The following is a 20086-nucleotide window of genomic DNA, read 5'->3' as shown; positions in this document are numbered from 1 at the left end:
GGATGTAAGAGGGGCAGGAGAGGAAGGAGTCGCCCTTATCTCCAGGAAGCACCTTGGGAAGCTCAGGGCCGGGTTTCCTGTGTTCCAGCCCAGAGAGGAAACCCTGCTTCCTGACCCTGAAGTCTCTAACATCTTCCTCCCTTGCCTCTTTCCTCTCCGCCTTGACCCACGCCCCCAATTCCCTCTGGCTAAACCCAATCCCTCCCATCAAAACTTCCTCCCAACTTTATTTCCAGCCTCCCTTTCCCCTAAACTAGCTGCTGGCTGGTGGAAAATGATGGCCAGAATTCACCAGTGACAAGGCAGGAATGAAGGAATCCCATGTCCCCAGTCAGGGAGGGGGCCAGCATCCGGCACTCTGTAAACATGTCCTTGACCTGAATGGACCCAGAGCCCTGGGTCTTACCCTTTCAGGCTCACTATCCCAAACTGGACCTGGGGAAACCGCATTAGCCTCCCCTGACAACTCCCTTGCTGAGTGAATCTAATTACCTGTGACCTTTGTTGCCAAGCTTTTGGGGAGAAAGTCTCACATTTTGTTAACCAGCTACCTGCAGACTAACCTTCTCACTCCCAGGGTGACATCAAGCCTGAGGCCTGCACAATGCCTGGCCCACACTTGGTGACTCTCACAGTACCCCAGCCTGCTTCCCGCTAAACCAAAACAGTAGCAATGCCCAGAAACACTTAAACATGGTGTCTTCCTGATAGGTTCCCAGAGAGTGGATTCATGGGATAGAGGTGTTCTAGCCATTATTTTATTGAGAATAATTCCAGGTTCCTCCTTACTCCTCCGAAGTCTCTTGAGCAGCCCCAGCTCTCATCCCTCTGGCCCATCAAACCCCATCTCTCAGGCAAGGTAACACTGCCTTGGCCCTACCTTCAAATACCAGGGCCTGTTTAGTTATTCCTTCCTTTCACGGGGGCCAAAATTCTGGAAAGATCTTATTTTGACTATCCACACTGCTTCCCCACCTCCTGGTGCACTTTCGGCTACACAGCTTCAAAAGACTTGGGGGCGGAGAAAGATTTGTGACTAGTGCATCCAGAACAGTGCATGGCATGTGGATAGGGTTGAGAGCGAACGCACAACCGTCCTCCTCAGCCACTGCTCCTGCAGCTGCTCCCTGGGCCACGGCCAAGGGTCCACTGCTTAAGCATGCCCTGGAGACACTCAAATCTCCAGTGACAGCCTCCATGCTCGGGCCTTCCACATCCTAAGTATACTGTGGCCTGTGATTCATACTTCTTCCATCCCTATCCACTGGCCCTCTGGTTGACCTCGCTTGGCCTGTAGGCCCCTCTGTTTGCTAGGTAATCTGCCTCTCTTCCACATCCTTCCTTCCTTCCATCATTCCTGCAGGCAGCCCTCTCCCTCCTGTTACTCAGCTCACCCAGGCCATCCCCGAGATGCTTTCCTCTCCCAGGCTGCGATCTCTCCCTTTGTGAACCCACCTCACCCCATGCTTCTTTACGGCTTACTCTGATCTGCCCCGATTTGCTTTCTCTTTTGTAAAGCTGCCATTGTGTTTCAACACACCCGTGATTCCTTTCTGTTGTTGTTGCTTAGCATCTGTCTTTCCCTGCCAGAGGTGGTAGAAACAGGTCTTACTAGCCTCTCTGGTTCTGCTGTGTCCAAGCCCTGGTGCCCAGTACAGCTCAGCTTGTCAGCTACATAAGTAAGTCAGAGATTAAACCGTCACCTAGAAGGTTACACCCAACTTCAGCTCAGACCTCCTCGCTGTGGAGCAGCTGAAACTCTTGAGTGATAAATTGACTATAAGCTGTCTAGATGCCCACCGTGTGTGTGTCTGTGTGTCTGTGTGTGTGTGTGTCTGTGTGTGTGCGTGTATGTGTGTTTATTGCTTCTGATTATGTAATATCTAAAGGTATTTTCATATTTCATCTCATCTCAAGTCTGATTTTTCTTTTTCTAGGAATAAGAATCTCGTAAGATTCAGCCTTTAGCTGTTCTGTGTTTGAGATAGTCTTGCTGTGTATCCCAGGCTGCCTCCAACTCACCATCAGTGCGTCAGCCTCCAAGTTTGTTGGGTTTGCTTGGCTCCTTCCATTTCATGCTATTTCGTTTTGCTCCTCATTGCCTTTTAGTTTTGCTAAACTCCCTGAGCTGGATAGTTACCCGATTCATTTCCAGTGTTTCTTTTTTTTTTCCTAAGTTCTCCACAAGCATTTAGCACGGTTAATCTCCACTTATCCTTTGAGTTATAGTGTTGATGTGTAATATTTTTATTTCATTTTTTAATTTTCTGTTAGGTATTTTGGCTCAGGGATTACCAGGATGTGCTTATTTACATTTTCAAATGTATACTATGTACTTGCGGACTAGCTGTCAGTGACTTCTTCCTGCCTTATGGTCCAGGGGAGATGGTCTGGACAATACTGGTGCAGTTAGTGAAGAATTTCCTTGTATCTTGAAGCTGAAGGAGGAAAAAATGACACATTCTAGGACAACCTGGACTACATAATGAAATTACACCTCAAAAAAACAAAGCAAGCCAGGCATGGTGGTACACAGGTAGATCTATGAGTTCAAGACTAGCCTGGTCTACAGAGTGAGTTCCAGGACAGCCAGGGCTACACAGACCATTTTTGTCCTCAAAAACAAAAACAGGAAACAAACAAAATGTGGAGAGATGGATTAGCGATTAAGAGCGTTTGCAGTCCTTGGAGAGGACCCAGTTCAGTTCCCAACACCTGCAGGATGGCTCACAGATGATCTGTAGCTCCAGTTCCAGTGGTTCTGATGCCCCCTTCTGGCCTCTATAAGCACTGCATGTGTTCAGTGCACATACATAAAATTCAAGCGAAACACTCCTGCACATAAAATCGTTAGAAATCTTTTCTTTTTTAAGGTTTAATACATGTAATCCATGTTTTCAAGCACCAAAAACTGAAAGCCAGTCTGAGCATTTGTATGTGTATATATATATTGAATTAATGATCATCTTTTTTTTAATTTAATTTATTCACTTTACATCCCGTTGGCTGTCCCCCTCCCCTCCACCTCCAGTAATGTTTCTGCAGGGCTAGGCACATCCTCTCCCACTGAGGCCAGACAAGGCAGCCCAGCTAGAAGAACATATCCCACAGACAGGTAACAGCTTTTGGGATAGCCCCTCTCCAGTTGTTCGGGACCCACATGAAGACCAAGCTGCACAGCTGCTACATGGGGGAGGGGGTCCACCCTTTGTATGCTCTTTGGTTGGTAGCTCAGTCTCTGAGAGCCTCAAGGGTCCATGTTAGTTGACTGTTGGTCTTCCAGCAGAGTTCCTATCCCCTTCAGGGCGCTCAATCCTTCCCCCTACTCTTCCATAAGAGTCCCGGAGCTCTGTCCTTTCTTGACTGTGGGTGTCTGCATCCCGCTGAGTCAGCTGCTGGGTGGAGCCTCTGATAGAACAGCCATGCTAGGCTCCTGTCTGCAAGCATAAGAGTATATTAATAGTGTCAGGGATTGGTGCTTGCCCCTGGAATGGGTCTCTAGTTGGGCCAGCTATTGGTTGGCCATTCCCTCGGTCTCTGCTCCGTCTCTCATTCCTACATTTCTTGTAGACAGGATAAATTTTAGGTCGAAAGTTTTACGGGTGGGTTGATGTCCCTAGTGCTCCACTGGGGTTCCTGCCTGGCTGCAGGAAGTGTCCTCTTCAGATTCTGTATCCCCAAGGCTGTGAGTCCCAGCTTAGGTCACCACCATTGATTCTTGGGCACCTCCCGTATCCCAGGTCTCTGTCAAGTCCCCATCTCCCCACTCCCACAAGTTGCAGATGTCCATTCATTCTCCTGGCTCTGGCCATCTTTACTGTCCCTCCCCACACCTGATCCTGAATCCCCCCCCATAGCCCTTCCCAATCCCTCTCCCACCCAGTTCCCTTCCTCCATCTACCCCTGTATGACTATGTTGTTATTCCTCCTTCTAAGTGAGATTCAAGCATCCTCACTTGGACCTTCCTTCTTGTTTAGCTTCTTTAGGTCTGGAGTGTAGCGTAGGTATCCCATATTTTATGGCTAATATGTGAATCTGTACCATGCATGTCCTTTTTGGTCTGGGTTACCTTGCTCAGGATAATATTCTCAAGTTCCATCCATTTGCCTGTAAGATTCACAATGTCTTCCTTTTTCACAGCTGAGTAGTATTCCATTGTGTAGATGTACCGCATTTTCTTTATCCATACGTCGGTTGAGGGATCATCTTAATTAATCTCTATCATTCGTTTTGTGCTGTCCTTTCTCTGTGTGACTTCCTTCTACGTTTCCACCTCCCATTCAATTGATCAAGCTTTCTTTGTCTCCCTTTCCTTCCTCTCATTGTTTTGGAAGTTATGCGGCCTTTCATATCAGATTCACAACTACACTTAAATTGTACAGTCAATAAACATTGAACTAATTAGCATACTTTCTCATATAACAAAAACAATTTATAGTACGCTCCAATTGATCCTTTTATTCTATAGGGTTTTGCCCTTTTTTTTTTTTTTTTTTTGGGAGCTGTGGACCGAACCCAGGGCCTTGCGCTTCCTAGGCAAGCGCTCTACCACTGAGCTAAATCCCCAACCCCCCGCCCCTTTTTTTTTTTACTTAAAAATTAGCCATTTTTGTTATTGCTCCCATGATCAAACAGTGAGTGCTCCTTTAGCCTCCATCTTGTTTTGTCCAATTTCCTCAATAGCTGTTCTTTCTTGCTCCTCACTCTTAAGCTCTCTGGGTCTTAAATATCTTCTTGAAAGTCTCTTAGAAATTTCCTGTATCTGTCATGTAACTAGTGCTTGGTCTTTCATTAAAAGACCTTGTTTTGCCTTCGGTTTGAAATTTCAAGATTTATTTTCTTTTATTTTTTTTTTAATTCTTTTTTTCAGAGCTGGGGACTGAACCCAGGGCCTTGCGCTTGCTAGGCAAGTGCTCTACCACTGAGCTAAATCCCCAACCCCCAAGATTTATTTTCTTAATTATGCATATCTGTGTGTTTGTGTTGGGGCTTTTGCTTGTGAGACACCAGAAGAGGGTTACAAGCCACCCCAAACTCAAGCCCTCTATAAGAGCAAGACGCAGTTATTTGCTGAGCCACCCCTCTAGCCTGGTTAAGTTTTTTGAGACAGAGACAGTTAAGTGTGGTGGTTTGAATGAGAATGGCCCCCAATAAGCTCATAGATTTGAATACTTGGTCACCAGGGAGTGCCACTATTTGAAAGAATTAGAAGGTCTTATTCCAGGGACTGTCTCACTGAGGGTGAGCTTTGAGGTTTCAAGATCCCATCCCAAGGCCAGAGTCTCTTTCTTCCTACTGCCTTCGGATCTGGATGTAGAACTCTCAGCCACTTGTCTAGCACCATGACTGCCCACCTGCTGCCATGATGAAAATTGACTGAACCTCTGAAACTGTGAGCCAACCCCAATTAAATGCTTTCTGCTTTTATAAGAGTTGCCTTGGTCATGGTTTCTCTTCACAGCAGTTGAATACTGACTATGACACGGAGTCTTACCATGCGTCCCAGGCTGGCTTTAAACTTATAATCCTCCTGTCTCAGCCTCAGCAATAGGCTTACAGATCTATATCACCATGTTTACAGATGTATACCATCATGTCTGACTTTTTACCTTCATTGTTTGAATGATAGCTGAGCCAACATACAATCCTAATCTTATAGTTATTTGACTCAAAAGTTTTTTTTTTCTTTTTTTCGGAGCTGGGGACCAAACCCAGGGCCTTGTGCTTGTTAGGCAAGCGCTCTACCACTGAGCTAAATCCCCAACCCCGACTCAAAAGTTTTTTAAAGTCTTTTCTTCCTCCTCCTCCTCCTCCTCCTCCTCCTCCTCCTCCTCCTCCTCCTCCTCCTCCTCCTCCTTCTCCTTCTTCTTTTCTCCCTCTCTCTCTCCCAAGACTTTGTGCATGTTTAGCAAGCACTCCACCACTAAGCTATACCTGGAAACATTTTGCATTCTGGATAGTTTTCCCAATTCTGACTTCCAAAGCAGTAATTCTCTCTTTAACTGTGTTTAACTTGCTGTCCATCCTGCCTGCATTCTAGTAACCATGATTTTTATTTTTAGAAGCTCTACATGGTACATGGGTAAATCCTCAGGATATATATATATATGGCTTTCGCTTGAATTTGGTTTTGGGGTTTCTTTCACTCTTAAGTCTTTTCAACTGTATCTGTGTTAAATTTTTAGTTTTCTTGTGTGGCAGTTTGGTGATGCTGCCCTACTTCTGCAGCACCTTACTGGGACAGGTAGAACCAAGGATGGCTTGATGCTTCAGGTTATAAGTTCATACTCAGCTTGGATTTACGTCAGAATCCTGAGCAACTAGGACGTGTCCCTTCCATGGTGGACCACTTGTCCAAGGCATCTTCTATGGGGACCTGAGGAACACAAAGGGTAATATATAGTTCCTACCAAAACTAGTCAGGACAGGCAATGGTTACTATTTCACAGAGAGAGACTTTCTCACCAGATCTTGCCAAAGCTTGAGAAAAAACTGCTTGGGTTAAGAAGAAACAAACAACAGCAATTATACCAGGCACTCTATGTGCCATTCTAAGTTTATTGTGTGTATTAATTCATTCAGTGGTCATTGAGAGAATCACTGTTATTATCTTTCATTTAACAAAAAGGTTAGTAAGTCTCCTCAAAGTCACAGAGACAGTAGAGACACCAGTGGAAGTTATTCATGGCGGTGCAAGCCGCGATCCTGCACCCCTGGAGAATGAGGCAGGAAGATCACATGTATGAAATCCTGGCCAACCTGGACTACGTGGACCTGAGATTAGGGGGTTGGTGGTGGAAAGAACTGAGAGAGATGTAGGAGGGAAAAAAAGAGGAGAAAAAGAAATCATAAATAATTTTTATTCATTTGGGGTTTTTGAGACAAGGTCTTTCTACATAGACCTAGGTATCCTGAGACACACTGTGTAAACCAGAACAGCTTCAAACTCAAAGAGATCCATTTGCCTCTGCCTCCCAAGCACTGGGATTAAAGGCATGTGCTGCCATCCCTGGCCCCCAAATAATTTTTAAAACCCAGGAAATAAACCTATAATTTCTTGCCTCACCTATTCATAATAATCTTGTGGATTTTATTTTAGACATCTCAGTATGTAGCCCTGACTGACCTGGAACTTAGTACAGAGACCAAATAGACCAGTCTAGTCTCAGACTCACAGACATCCACCTGTAATAGTGGAATTAAAGGTGTGTACCACAACATCCTACTGTGGAGTGTGTGTGTAGTGTGCGTGTGTGTATGTATATGTGTGTGTGAACTCTGTTCCGGTATATGTCTCACACTGCCCTTGAACCTGCAGTTTTGCCTCATCCCAGCGTAGGAATATTGCTTTATGCGACCCCACTTGGCTTAAGTTTTCATTATTATAGACTTATTATTATTAGTATTATTGCTAATATTCTTTGGATCCTTCCTAAGGAATCTTTGCCTATGTCATAGTCACAAAATTTTTCTAGGCTTCGTGGCACACTGTAGCAGTGAGTTCAGCTATACCACTTTGGCGCCCAGTGGATCACAAGCACCATTCCAGGAGCTATCTGGATTTAATAGTGGAACACACACACACACACACACACACACACACACACACACACACACACCATGCACACGCACACACACAAGCACACACGTAGGCACTCAGCCAGTTAATTTTAAAATGCCTTGGCTTCCTCAAAGGTTGAACGTTCCTAAACCTGCCCCTGCTACCTCAGGCCCAATCAGGAAAGTGGCCAACTTACCCGAATTCTCACATAGCTGGTTGGCTTTCTCTTCTGCAGCTTCTCTGCCCCATGGTGATTCTCTGTCTCTCCTCTTCTCTCCCTTGGTCTAGCCTGAGCAAATCTAAAAATCCTGCCCCAGCTCCCTTTGCCCAGCCATTGGCTACTGGCATCTTTATTAATCGATCAGAAACCAACTGGGGACAAGGACCTTCGGCATTTGGACATGCAGATTCCCGATCAAATCAAAGCATTAGAATCAATCCCCAACAGCACACAAGTTTAACCCGACCACTCTAGAGGCAAAGACAGGAAGATCTCTGTGAGTTTGAAGCCAACCTGATCCATATAATGAGTTCTAGGCCAGCCAAGGCTACATAGTAGGGGTCTGTCCCAAAAAAATTTTCTCCGTGTTTTATACTCTTGGATCCTGTCCTTCCTGCCTTCCTCAGATATCTACCTGCCCAGTGCTGGGGCTTTATATGTTTCATAAGGTCTCTACCACTCAGCTTCACTCCCAACAGGTTTTTGTTTGATAGGTTTCACTTAGTTTGGTTTTTTTTTTTTGTTTTGTTTTGTTTGGTTTGGTTTGGTTTTTTATTTGTTTGTTTTTTGTTTGTGTTGTTGTTGTTGTTGTTGTTGATTTTGAGACGGGGTTTCTCTACATAACCCTGACTGTCCTAGAATTCACCATGTAGACTAGGCTATCCTTGGACTCCCAGAGAGCAGAGATCTGCCCCCTACCCCTGCATCCCAAGTGCTGAGATCAAAGGTGTATACCACCACGTCCAGTTCTACAGTTTTACTTTTGTAGGTCCATGAATAAATTTCATTTCTAGTTTTAGTGTCAAGAATGTTTTTCCTCAGGGGTATCTGGTTGCTCAGAGACATTTTTTTTTTCAGGGATTGGAGGTACATCTCAGTGGTAGAATGTTTGCCTGATGTGTGTGAGATCCTGGGCTCAATCCTCGAATCACCAAAAAAAAAAAAAAAAAGTTATATTGTGTGTGTGTGTGTGTGTGTGTGTGTGTGTGTGTGTGTGTGTGTGTGTTAGGAATCAATCCGGGCTGGAGAGATGGCTCAGCCGTTAAAGGCTAGGCTCACAACCAAATATATAAGGAATCAATCCCAGGGCCTCATACATATTAGGCAAGAACTCTACCACTGAACTATTTAAGGGGTAGGGCCATGCACATGCCATAACTGGGTATAGAGGTCAGGAAAAACCTTGCAGGAGTCAGTCAGTTCTCTTTCACTGTATGGATCCCAGAGATCAAACTCAGGCTTTCAGACTTGGCAGCGAGCATCTTATCCCGTTGTTCTAGTTTTCTTTCTGTTGGTGTGATAAACACCTTCACCAAAAGCAACTTGGAGAAGGAAAAGGTTTATTACGTCTGGGACACAATCAGTCTCTGAGGAAAGTCAGCCCGGGAACTGAAGCAGAAACCATGGAGGAATCCTGCTCACTGGTTCCTCAGTGGCCCATGCTCAGCAAGCTTTCTTATACAGCCTAGGGATGGTGTCGCTCATAGTGGACCGCACCCTCCCGTATCCATTACCAATGAAAACAGTCTCTCACAGCTATAGGCACAGGCCAGTCTAATCTGGGCACTTCTTTAGCTGAGGGTCCCTCTTTCCCTGTGACTGTAGGCTGTGTCTAGTTTACAATAAAAACCAGGGCACCCGTTGAGCCCTCTCACCAGTACCCTTAAAAAAACTTCCATACGAGTATAGCGGCACACCTGTACTTTGGCACTTAGGAGACTGAGGCAAGTTTAAGACCACCCTGGGATACATAACAGGACCTTGACTCAAAAAAGAATAGTAAAATTTGCAAAGCACTACATTTTCATTTGGCATGACGAAAACCTTCTAGAAATGGATAGCGGTGACAGTCACATACATAGGCACATAATGTCACCCAACTGCACACTGACGCATGGTTGAAATGGACGTTTTTATGCCGTCCGTTAGCCAACCATCTCCCATTCCCTTTTCACTGAAGGACTTCGTGACTCTGTGACTTTGCCTATTCTGAGTACATCTCGGCACCAGTTTTTGAAAGACCATCCTTTTACCTTGAGTCGCCTTTGCACTTCTGTTGAAAGTCAGCTGGCCACATGCGTGTGCTCTATTTATGGGCTCCCGTCCCTTCCATTGATCTATATTTATATGCTCTCTTCAACGCACCCTGTCTAATTTCTAAAATCTTATAGTAACCGTTGAAACAAGAGCCTGTAAGTCTGACCACAATGTCGTTTTTAAATTGTGTTGGTTAAATAAAAGTATTTTTAAAGTCTTCGCTTGGAGTTTGTGTTGGACTGCTAACAATGGGAGTGGGGGCGTCTCTGACTCTTTTGCCTGCTTGTGAGGGCTTTTTCCTCCTGCTGGGTTGCCTCGCCCTGCCTGGATGTGAGGCAGTCTTCTATGCCTTTCTATGCTGTTGTATTCCATGTCAGGTTGATATCCCTGGGAGGCCTGCCCTTTTCTAAAAGGAAATGGAGAAGCAGTGGATTTGGAAGAGGGGGTGCTGGGTAGGACCTAGGAGGAGTGGAGGGAAGGGAGGCTGAAGTGGGGGTGTATCGTATGAGAGAAGAATAGATTTTTTTTTAAATTAGTTAATTTGAAAAAAAAACCCTAAAATTTAAAAAGTCTAAAATCTGACCTACACATCCAACATTGAAAGTGGTTTCAAAAAACAAAAAGAGTAATAATATTCCAGAGAGAATTCTTCATGTCATAGTTTTTATTTGGTTTTTGTTTTGAGACACAGTCTCTTTATGTAGACCTGGCTGTCCTAGAACTCACCGTGTAAACAAGGCTAGCCTCAAACTCACAGAGATCCACATGCCTCTGCTGCCCTAGTGTGTGCCGCCGTGCCGGGCCTCGCGAGTGTTTTTTACTTGGATGGTGTGTCTTTGGTTCAATTTAAAAGACTTTGGAATGATAGCTCCTTTGTGTTCACAATAATCCTTGATGGAACTGGAAATAAAATGTCTGCCTAATATTTTTAAGGAAATGAAAGAACATTGCTAAAAGTATTTGAAAGGCACTTGCTTAGCATTTATGAAACCCAGGGTTCAGTCCTCCAGATTGGTGGAGAACAGGAGCCGAGATCAATTTTCTCACCAGAAAAAAAAAAAAAGGTTATACAATAAACATACTGAGAAACAGAAAGAGACACAGACTTGATTTGGTTGTGCTATATGAGTTTCTAAATAATGCGCTGTACAAAACAAATAAGAATTTTCATCTGTCAACATTAGAACCACTCAAGAAAGGTGTTCCGAAAGACAAACATGGTGGTAGAGAGAAGGAGCGGGAGCCAGATGTGCTAGCGCAGGACAGTAAACCTGGCTAGCACTGGGAGACACAGGCAGGAGGGGCAGAGTAAGTTCAAGGGTAGCATGGGCTACATGGGATCCTGTCTCAAAAAGCAAAAAACAAAAGAACTACCAAGAAAGTGTGTAAAGGCATTTGAGGCCAAGTCTAGCACCTGAGTGACCTGTGGTTAGGATTTTTTTCTCAACAAGTTGTCCCTTGAGCTCTGCTTGTACGCATACAGACAAGAAAAAGAAATGTTAAAATTAAGAGGGATTAAAACACACACTCAGAATTACAGTTTCTATCACTTAAGAAAGAGACCCCAGTACTTGAAAGGTTAAGGCAGGAGGATCAGAAATGTTAAGTCCAGCCTAGGATACATTGTTTTTTGTTGGGTTAGTTTTTGTCTATTTTGTTTCTTTGTTGAGACCGCTCACTCTTGTAGCTGAAGTTATCCTGGAAATCCTCTATGTAGCCCAGGCTGGCCTCAAATTAGTGGTGATTGTCCTGTCTCAGCCTCCCAAGTGCTGGGATTACAGGCAGACACTACCAAGCTCAGCTTTAATTTGCATATTTTAAAGGAGGTGTTGTAAGGTCTTACTATGTAATCTCAGCTGGCCGGGGATTGGGGGGGGGGGTCACTTTGTAAGCTACACTGGCTTGGAACTCAAAGAGACCTACTTGCCTCTCTTTTTCAAGTGCTGGGGGATCAAACTCCTGCACTATCTTGTCCAGTGAATTTTTAAAGTCTTCCGGAACTTAAAAAAGAAATACATTTAGATTGTTTTGTTATTTTATTTGTTTTGCTTTGGGGTGTGTGTGTGTGTGTGTGTGTGTGTGTGTGTGTGTGTGTGTGTGAGAGAGAGAGAGAGAGAGAGAGAGAGAGAGAGAGAGAGAGAGAGAGAATGTGTGCCTTAGGTTTTTGTTGTTATTGTTGCTGTTTGTAACAGACTTTTGCTCTGTGGCTATGACTGGCCTGGCTAGTCTCAAACGTGATGCAATCCTCTGACTTCAAAGCACTGGCTAATCTTCATCTAAAGGAACCCGGAGAGGTCAAAGTCAGTTCCAGAACAGATTATCATTTGTTCCTGACAGATAGCTCTGGGTTACTAACCTAAAACTCCATTCCAAACTACCCAGTTCACTTGTATTGAAACCCCATACCCATTTAGGTGTACATCATGCTTGCATTTTTAAGTGAAATTTGATTTTCATCTGGTGAGTCATCACAAAATCTTTTGTTTTCTTATTCATTTTATTTGTGTGGGTGCTTTACCTGCATTAACAGATGTCGTATGCATTCATTGCTTGCAGAGGCTAGGAGAGGGAATTAGATATCCTCTGATTATAGTTATAGATGATTGTATAGATAGCTACCTTATAGGTGCTAGAGATTAAATCTGAGTCCTCCGGAAAAGCAACAAATGCTCTTAACCAATAAGTTATCTCTTCAGCTCCCCAAATTATTCATTTTTTCTTTTCTGGAAATCAACTTCTTTTTCCTCATCTTTCCAGTACTTATTAGATGTGGACATCTTTTTTCCAACTTCTGGTCACATCCTTACATTTCACCTCCTATACATCCTTAAAACCCCAGATTTTAAAATCCTGGTGTCAAGAATGTTCCAGATCTCATTCTAGTTTACTCTATTAGTTTCAACTTCCTCTTCACTTTGTGTCTCTCAAGCTGGTTACGCACATAAAGAGAAATAATTATTGAAATGTTAATTGGCATTTTCAGGGGTTTTGCAATAAGAGGGCTGTATTGTTGGAACTGGCCTTTTTAAATGTATCAGCCATATTCAGTACCTATAACTGCTTGGTGATTTTTCCTCAGAGAGACAGTACATAGACAAAGGAACAGAAACTCTGCTTTGTCTGTTTGTTACTGTTACAGTAGTAGGGATTGAATCCAGGACTTTGGTGCACTGGGCAATTCTGCTACCCTTAAGTCATTTTCATAACCCACATTCTATATTTCATATTTATTTCACACAATCCAAGTTACAAACCACAGCAGTAGTTATCGAATTCATGTAGCCAATTCATGTGCTGAGAAGTCGAACATCTGTCTACCATGTTACTGCTCATCCTGAATTGTTGTCTTACACTGCTGAAGAGTAAACATAGGGCTTTACAAAGACTACGAGGATCATTCCCAACTCACACACAAGGTCTGACACTACCCACATCCCCTCAAATAATCCCTTATGCCATAGTTTCTCAGGGCCTCAGGGCCTCTCTGTCTTAACAACTGTAAAATCCAGGGTTCAGGTAGACTATAGACCCATGCGTGGCCAGTTTGAACAGGAAGGATTTAATCAAAGCAAATAGTTTCTGTGGAATCCTTGGATGGTGTGATCGCTTGAATGAGAATGGACCCCATCTGCCCATGTACTTGAATATATGCTACAGTTGATGGAGCTGTTTGGGAAGGATTTGGAAGCATTGCCTTGTTGAAAGGGGTGTGTCACCAGAGATCGGCTTTGAGATCTCAAAATCCGATGCCATTCCAAGTTAGCTTTCTCTCTCTCAACTTTCTACTTGTGTGTAAACTTAATTTTTTAAACCTTACTTTTAATGATGGTTCTTAAATGCTTTAACTTCCCCCGTAGCCCAGCACCCACGAGACGTAATGGAAAAGAAAGGATCTGGGGGGTGGGGGGGAGTGGCCCTGTTTAGAAAGGTTCTTTGGAGCAGCTCCCACCTGTGTTGTCTGGAATCAGCTTTCAGTTCACAGGTCAGCAGGCAGTGGCAGCTCAATCCATTCTCAATGCTTCGCATATACACCAGCGGTCCAGTTCGGTGGAGTTGGGCTAACAACAGTGGTGACATGACCTAGCAGAGACAGCAAGGCCTCAGCCTCAGCTCCTCCAGTCAGCAGGAGAGGCCAGCGGAAACACCGGAAGTTCAGCTGTGCCTCTCTCAGGGAACCAATGATCAGTGAAGACCCACAAGCACTGTACAGCTAGCTGTACCAGCAAGTCAAGCTCTGTCTCTGTTGTCATTCTGTAGAGTTCTATTTATACATCTCGTGTCCTCCACATGCCTCCAAACATCATGGGTCCTCCACATTCTCTTGCCTCAGCACTTGCATCCAATCAGCCCCAGTCCTTGGAGTTCTGACGGATGCAGCTCAACTATACAATGTAAGGGGGACCAGCACATGTGTGTTGTTAGCAAAAAAAAAAAAAAAAAAAATCCTTCATCACGATCCCTTTCACACATTTGCTTTAGCAGAACATCCTCTCTCCTGTGTCTGCTTCAGTGAAATCTTCCTTCACAAGTTTGTCTTCGTCTTTCACCTGTGTCTACTCCCTTTCCTTTCAGTAAGAGAAACACTCCTTCACGTGTGTGCCCCAGCAAATCACCATCCAACATAACCAACCCTTGGGTTTCCATTTCACTTGTGGGTTACATGTAAGCATTCAGCGACTGTTCCAGCATCATGACCGCTTGCCTGGGGCCATGCTTCTTGCCATGATGATAACGGACTCACCCTCAGAAACTGTAAGGCCCAATAAACTCTTACTTCTATCAGTCGCCTTATCATTGTATCCTTACTGCAATAGAAAAGTAACTAGGAAAGAGTGAAAGACAATATCTGTCCTGTTTGACCTAAAAATATACTCTCCTCAAAATCCCACCATTGAGACAATCCCCTAGAGAGTTAAGTCTTTCCCAGTCAGCAAACAAAAAGAGTCAGAAAGAAACACTTGAGCCGCCAGCTCTGGGTGGACTATATATACTGTTGCTCAGCCAATGCCTTTTCTCTCGGCTCCTTTTGCATTTAAGCAGGATCTGGGATTTGCTTTAGGTAGTCATGATGTGTTTACCTCCTAAGCCTAACCTACACGCACAGCCTGACCCACAGCTACACTGTGCTTACTCATGAATGTTCTCTCTTTATCCTCCTGCCGATTGGTTATGGGACTCTCATGAAAATTTTTAGAGTTTTGGGTTTTGTCTTAGTCAGGGTTTCTATTCCTGCGCAAACATCATGACCAAGAAGCAAGTTGGGGAGGAAAGGGTTTATTCAGCTTACACTTCCACACTGCTGTTCATCACCAAAGGAAGTCAGGACTGGAACTCAAGCAGGTCAGGAAGCAGGAGCTGATGCAGAGGCCACGGAGGGCCGTTACTTACTGGCTTGCTTCCCCTGACTTGCTCAGCTTGCTTTCTTATAGAATCCAAGACCACCAGCCCAGGGATGGCACCACCCACAATGGGCTGGGCCCTCCCACCCTTGATCACTAGTTGAGAAAATGCCTTACAGCTGGGTCTCATGAAGGCGTTTCCTCAACGGAGGCTCCTTTCTCTGTGATAACTCCAGCTTGTGTCAAGTTGACACACAAAACTAGCCAGTACAGGTTTCTTCTTTTAAGGCCACGGAAATATAAGAACGTGCTTTCATTTTGATCCCAGGTATAGGGATGTGGGGCTGCTTCAGATTTTCCACAGCGGCTGACTATGATTGGTCTCGTGCTCCAGCAGAGGTGTGGTTTTGTCAGCCGCAGAGGGTTTCTGCAATTGTGTGATGTTTGGCCTTCTGCAGAATTTTCAGAGGGTATAGAAATGCTAGGTCCCTGAGCGCTGGGATGGGTTGTTGATTGCCGTTGGTAGCAGTTTGTTAAGTGCTCACACGAATAAGAAACGACAAGAAGACATTAAATATCCTGGTGGCAAGGATCAAACTTGATGCCCGTAATCAGCAGGAAGTAGTCCCACCATGCCTTTACCCCCTTTCCGACCCCTGACTTCATTCAGGAATCTCTTTCCTTCCTTCTCTATCCTTTTTTCTCTCTTGTCTAGTGCTAGGAGGTTGAAATGGTAGAAGAAAGGGGGTAAAGAAAGGTGGAATAATGGGCTGGAGAGATGGTTCAGTGTTAAGAGCACTGACTGCTCTCTTCCAGAGGTCCTGAATTCAATTCCCAGCAACCACACGGTGGCTCACAACCATCTGTAATGAGATCTGATGTTGCGATGCGGGTTTCATGTGAGCAGTAAATAAATAGCCCTTGTAAGCCACTGAGGCTTGCTGTTTGCTCACTTGATACAGGAGGGAAACACAAGGAATGTTTAGAGCTGGTAAGACAAAGGCACTGAGAGGTATGGGTTCACTCCAGGGGACGTGAACGGTGTAACAGCGTGGTGAAAAAGCTGAGTATCACCGCTCTCTGGTAGTGTTTACTTAGCATTTATAAGGTTCTGGGTTTAATCTCCAGCATTATAAAATAACACACACAAAGAAGAGAGCTTGAGAGTTCTTTGACTCAGAAGAGTGAGAACGAGGAGGAAATGAACACAGGATGTTCATATCCCTCCTGTGCCCATTTTAAGTCCCAGCCTGGCATGGTAAATCAAGCCATAGTGGGGACCATAATACTCAGGAGGCCAAAATAGAAGAGTCGCTTGAGTGCATGAGTAACACAGCAAGACAGAAACAACATAGGATGCGCCAGCTGACCTCCAAAAAAATCCCCCGTCTGGCCAGCGAACTCCAGGGCACCAGTGTTTGCTAAGGGTCATCAAACTCTTAACCAATGCCAATGACTCCTGAGTCCACGGAGTCTCTTCCCCGAAGACGTGCCTTTTCTGCCTAAAGCCTGTACTTCCCTTGGGAGGGGGGCAGGGGTGGCCTTGAATGTCAGGATTGGCACTCGGTATAGGGCTCCGGATCCAGGGATGAGTCATATCCAGGAATTGCTCCATTGTGTTGCAGCCAAGTCCAGGACGCATTCCTAAAACCCAGATCTCTTCCACCTTCCCTGGTGTTGCTTTCGCTTTTTCTGTCTTAGGCTAGGGTGACTTTATGGCTAGTGAGTCAAAGGGGTCTGGGGCTATACAGCAAGCACTGCTTACCTGTCAATCACCAGCCTGCCTAATCACGTGACGTCCGGCCCACCAGCATCTCTTCAATCCTTCGCGCTGCCTCATGGCTGCACTTCTACTTCATTCCTGCGCGACAACCAGCCTCTCCTGAGCTGTCCAAGTGCGTTGCTGTGCCCTCCCCTCACATTGTGTGTGTGTGTGTGTGTGTGTGTGTGTGTGTGTGTGTGTGTGTGTGTGTGTGTGTGATGTATGTATAAATGTGTGTATCAACACATAGAGAACAGAGGTCACTAGGAGGTGGCTTCCTTTATCGATTTCCTCTTCGTTTTTGTTTCTTTGTTTGGAGACAGGATCTCTGTGTAGCCCTGGCCGACCTGGAACTCGCTCTGCAGACCAGGCTGACCTCGAACACAGAGGTCCACCTGCCTCCACCTCCCAAGTGCTAGGATTAAAGGTGTGTGCCACCACCACCTGGCTTTTCCTCCTTATTTTTTGAAACAGACTCCAACTGAACCTAGAACTTACTGTTTCATCTAGACTGGCTGGCAGCCAGCCCCCAGAATCCACCTGTCTCCATCCCTCCCCTAGCACTGCTGAAGTTAGTGATAGAAGCTCCAGCCTCCCAGGTTTTATGTAGGCGCTGGGACCTGAACCCAGGTCCTCATGCTTGCACAGCCTTCCCACGGAGTTACATCCCCCTCAACGCACACCCACAGTCTGCCTCTTAACGTCTTGAAGAGCATCCTCCAGCCCCCGTCAGGAGACAGTTAAACCAATGATGGTCAATACACAATCCTTTGGGTGTGTAGAGTCTTTTTCTCTACTAAACCAAGGAACTTCTAATGTTGTACGATCGTTCCCACAGGTTTCTTGAACCCTGGCTTTAGTTCCCCATATAGAAACAGTCCATTCCAACCACCCTTACATTCCAAAATGTACGATCACTGAATGAGCGCTGTCTGGTTTTGGACCAACCTCTTCCACTCTCTATTCTTTGAGACTTGGTTGACTAAGACTTGTAAAACGGTAGGGGTATTTTGGTGTTCAAGACTTCTCTCCCCAGACTCACCGTAAATGGCTCCTGCCCTGATCAGGAGAAAGAAAGACCTGGTTATTGATCCGTTTGTGCTTTGTATGTCTCAGGCCCTTGAGCTTGTATGATATACAATGGTAGCTCTTTCTCAACTCACCCTCATTGCAGCTACCATGGTCCTGTGTGGAGGTTCCTAGCCGCCATTACTACCAGGCCTAATGTTCACTGTAGTTACTTTGGAACCTGGCTCTCCTTGGGAACTGAACGTCCTTTTTTGTGAGCTTTCTTTAGTTCTTTGAAATTGCTGGGAAAGAATTTTGTTGTAGCAGCACCAGTGTCCCCAATAAAAACGCTTACAATTTTCTTCATTTTTCTATGTTATAAACTACAATGCATAGTAGGTCTTACCTGCCCAGCAAGCTGTCACTCATAGGTCAGCTGTTAACGAGAAGTTACTGCTGTGTCACCTGACGGTAATCCTTATTCTTCCTCTGAGTATACATTTGAAGGGGTCTCTCAGGCTTCTCCCGTCCACTAGAGATTATGACAAAGCCTGACCCCTGATTATAACTCAACTGAGGGCTGGAGGTATGGCTCGGTGGTTAAGAGCACTGACTGCTCTTCCAAGAAGTCTTGAGTTCAAATCCCAGCAACCACATGGTGGCTCACAACCATCTCTAATGGGATCTGATGCCCTCTGCTGGTGTGTCTGAAGACAGCTACAGTGTGTATAATAAATAAATAAATAAATAAATAAATAAATAAATAAATAAATAATAAATACACCTCAAAACTCGCCTTCAGCAAACCCTCAGATCCCACATTGTCAGTCAGGTCTCAGCTATCACTTAGGACATTTCCTCTTCTGGGAGAGCTACCCTCGTTGGTCCTCATCAGCACCATACACATTACAGTGACATTATGGAGCGACAATAGGGTAGGGAAGGTGTAGGCCTGATATGTCCTAGGTCCCCACCTAAGCTGGTGGGAGAACAGTCACAGAACTCTACTCAGTCCAATGTTGCCACTCAATCACCCCACCCGCCATGCAGAGGCCTCTCCCATCCCTTCCCAAGGTACAGAACTAAGAGACCTGCCACTCACAGCAAGGTTCCTTTCTCAACTGTGGGCGTTTGTCCAAAATTAGCAATGCCCCAGGCACCATCTGAAGCCTCTTCCTGAACCCTAGCAGGCTACTTCCAATTGGGGCTCTGTGGTTTAAAAAAAGAGGAGAGAAAGAGTTCACATCTCTAAAGACAGGTTGGCCTTCGAGCTTGGCTTTGAACAGAGCTGGCAGCATAGGTATACCTCTTTCCAAGTTTTCCAAGGCTCGAGGTCAGGGCTGAGCCCATGCAGCCTTCACGTGTATACACACCTGAGCCCTCAAGAACTTAGGGGGAAAAGTACCACAATTTGCATAACATCACAACCCCACTCAAGATCTCGGGAGAATAATGGGCAAGTCCTGGGGTAGTCCCCCCAGCTAGCAACTGAAAGAAAGTGCTTTTGTGGTTGATTCCTTTCAAATTACAATTCACAGTGCCCACCAGCTGTGAGAGTTCCAATTACAGTTTCAAAGATTTCTGGGCCACAGAAGAGCTTTCTGTCCTGACTCTAAATAGAAGGACTACCGGCAACCCTCCACCCATGCTCCAGCCCTGAAACCGGGCTGGAAGGTGACACTAAGAGAGTCACTAACTGAAGATTGCCCCCACCCCGCCTCCATACGTCACATGAGATCTACAGTAGCCTCAGTCAGACCAGCTCCTTTCTGTGCCATCCCGGGGGTTGGGCGGTGTCTCTGCCTTTCAAACTTTGTTCCTGCAGTTTGTTGCAGATTTCATCGGGAAAATTCCAGATGCCCAGACAGCCAGGCTTCAGTGGGAAAAAAAAAAAAAAATCAATGGCCAGTTTACTCTTCATTCTGAACCACTCTCACTCTGCCTGCTAGAGGGCACCTTCAACCCAGTGTCACGTGATGTCTGCTCCTGACCCAACCCCGAGCCTGCGTTGGCCCACTGGGAGAACAGGATCATATCTCCGCAGGTGAATCTGAGTTCCCGTCCCCTACTGTAGTCGGGAGGCCCTTCCAGAACCCTGTGTATCTTCCCCCTGGCTCCAGCGTCTTCCCTTCCTGGGCGCTCAGGTCATGACCATCTT

General features: G+C 45.3%; 1 long non-coding RNA gene across 2 annotated transcripts; it reads right to left on the bottom strand.

The window, feature by feature from the left end:
- Nucleotides 1-3336: 3336 nt before the first annotated feature.
- On the bottom strand, nt 3337-18131 carry LOC120093826 (uncharacterized). 2 transcript variants are annotated; one of them, XR_010053911.1, is made up of 3 exons: nt 16924-18131; nt 13769-13899; nt 3337-3437 (listed from the first exon to the last, which is right to left on the bottom strand). It is a non-coding gene; the product is annotated as an uncharacterized LOC120093826 (long non-coding RNA). The 2 variants fall into 2 exon arrangements; XR_005487576.2 differs by lacking the exon at nt 3337-3437 and adding an exon at nt 5823-6377.
- Between the last annotated feature and the right edge of the window lie 1955 nt (nt 18132-20086).

The sequence above is a fragment of the Rattus norvegicus genome, chromosome 7 (assembly GCF_036323735.1).
Source record: "Rattus norvegicus strain BN/NHsdMcwi chromosome 7, GRCr8, whole genome shotgun sequence".
Lineage (NCBI taxonomy): Eukaryota > Metazoa > Chordata > Mammalia > Rodentia > Muridae > Rattus > Rattus norvegicus.
The sequence above is the reverse complement of the archived record's forward strand: the minus strand, read 5'-3'. Positions and strand labels throughout refer to the sequence as shown.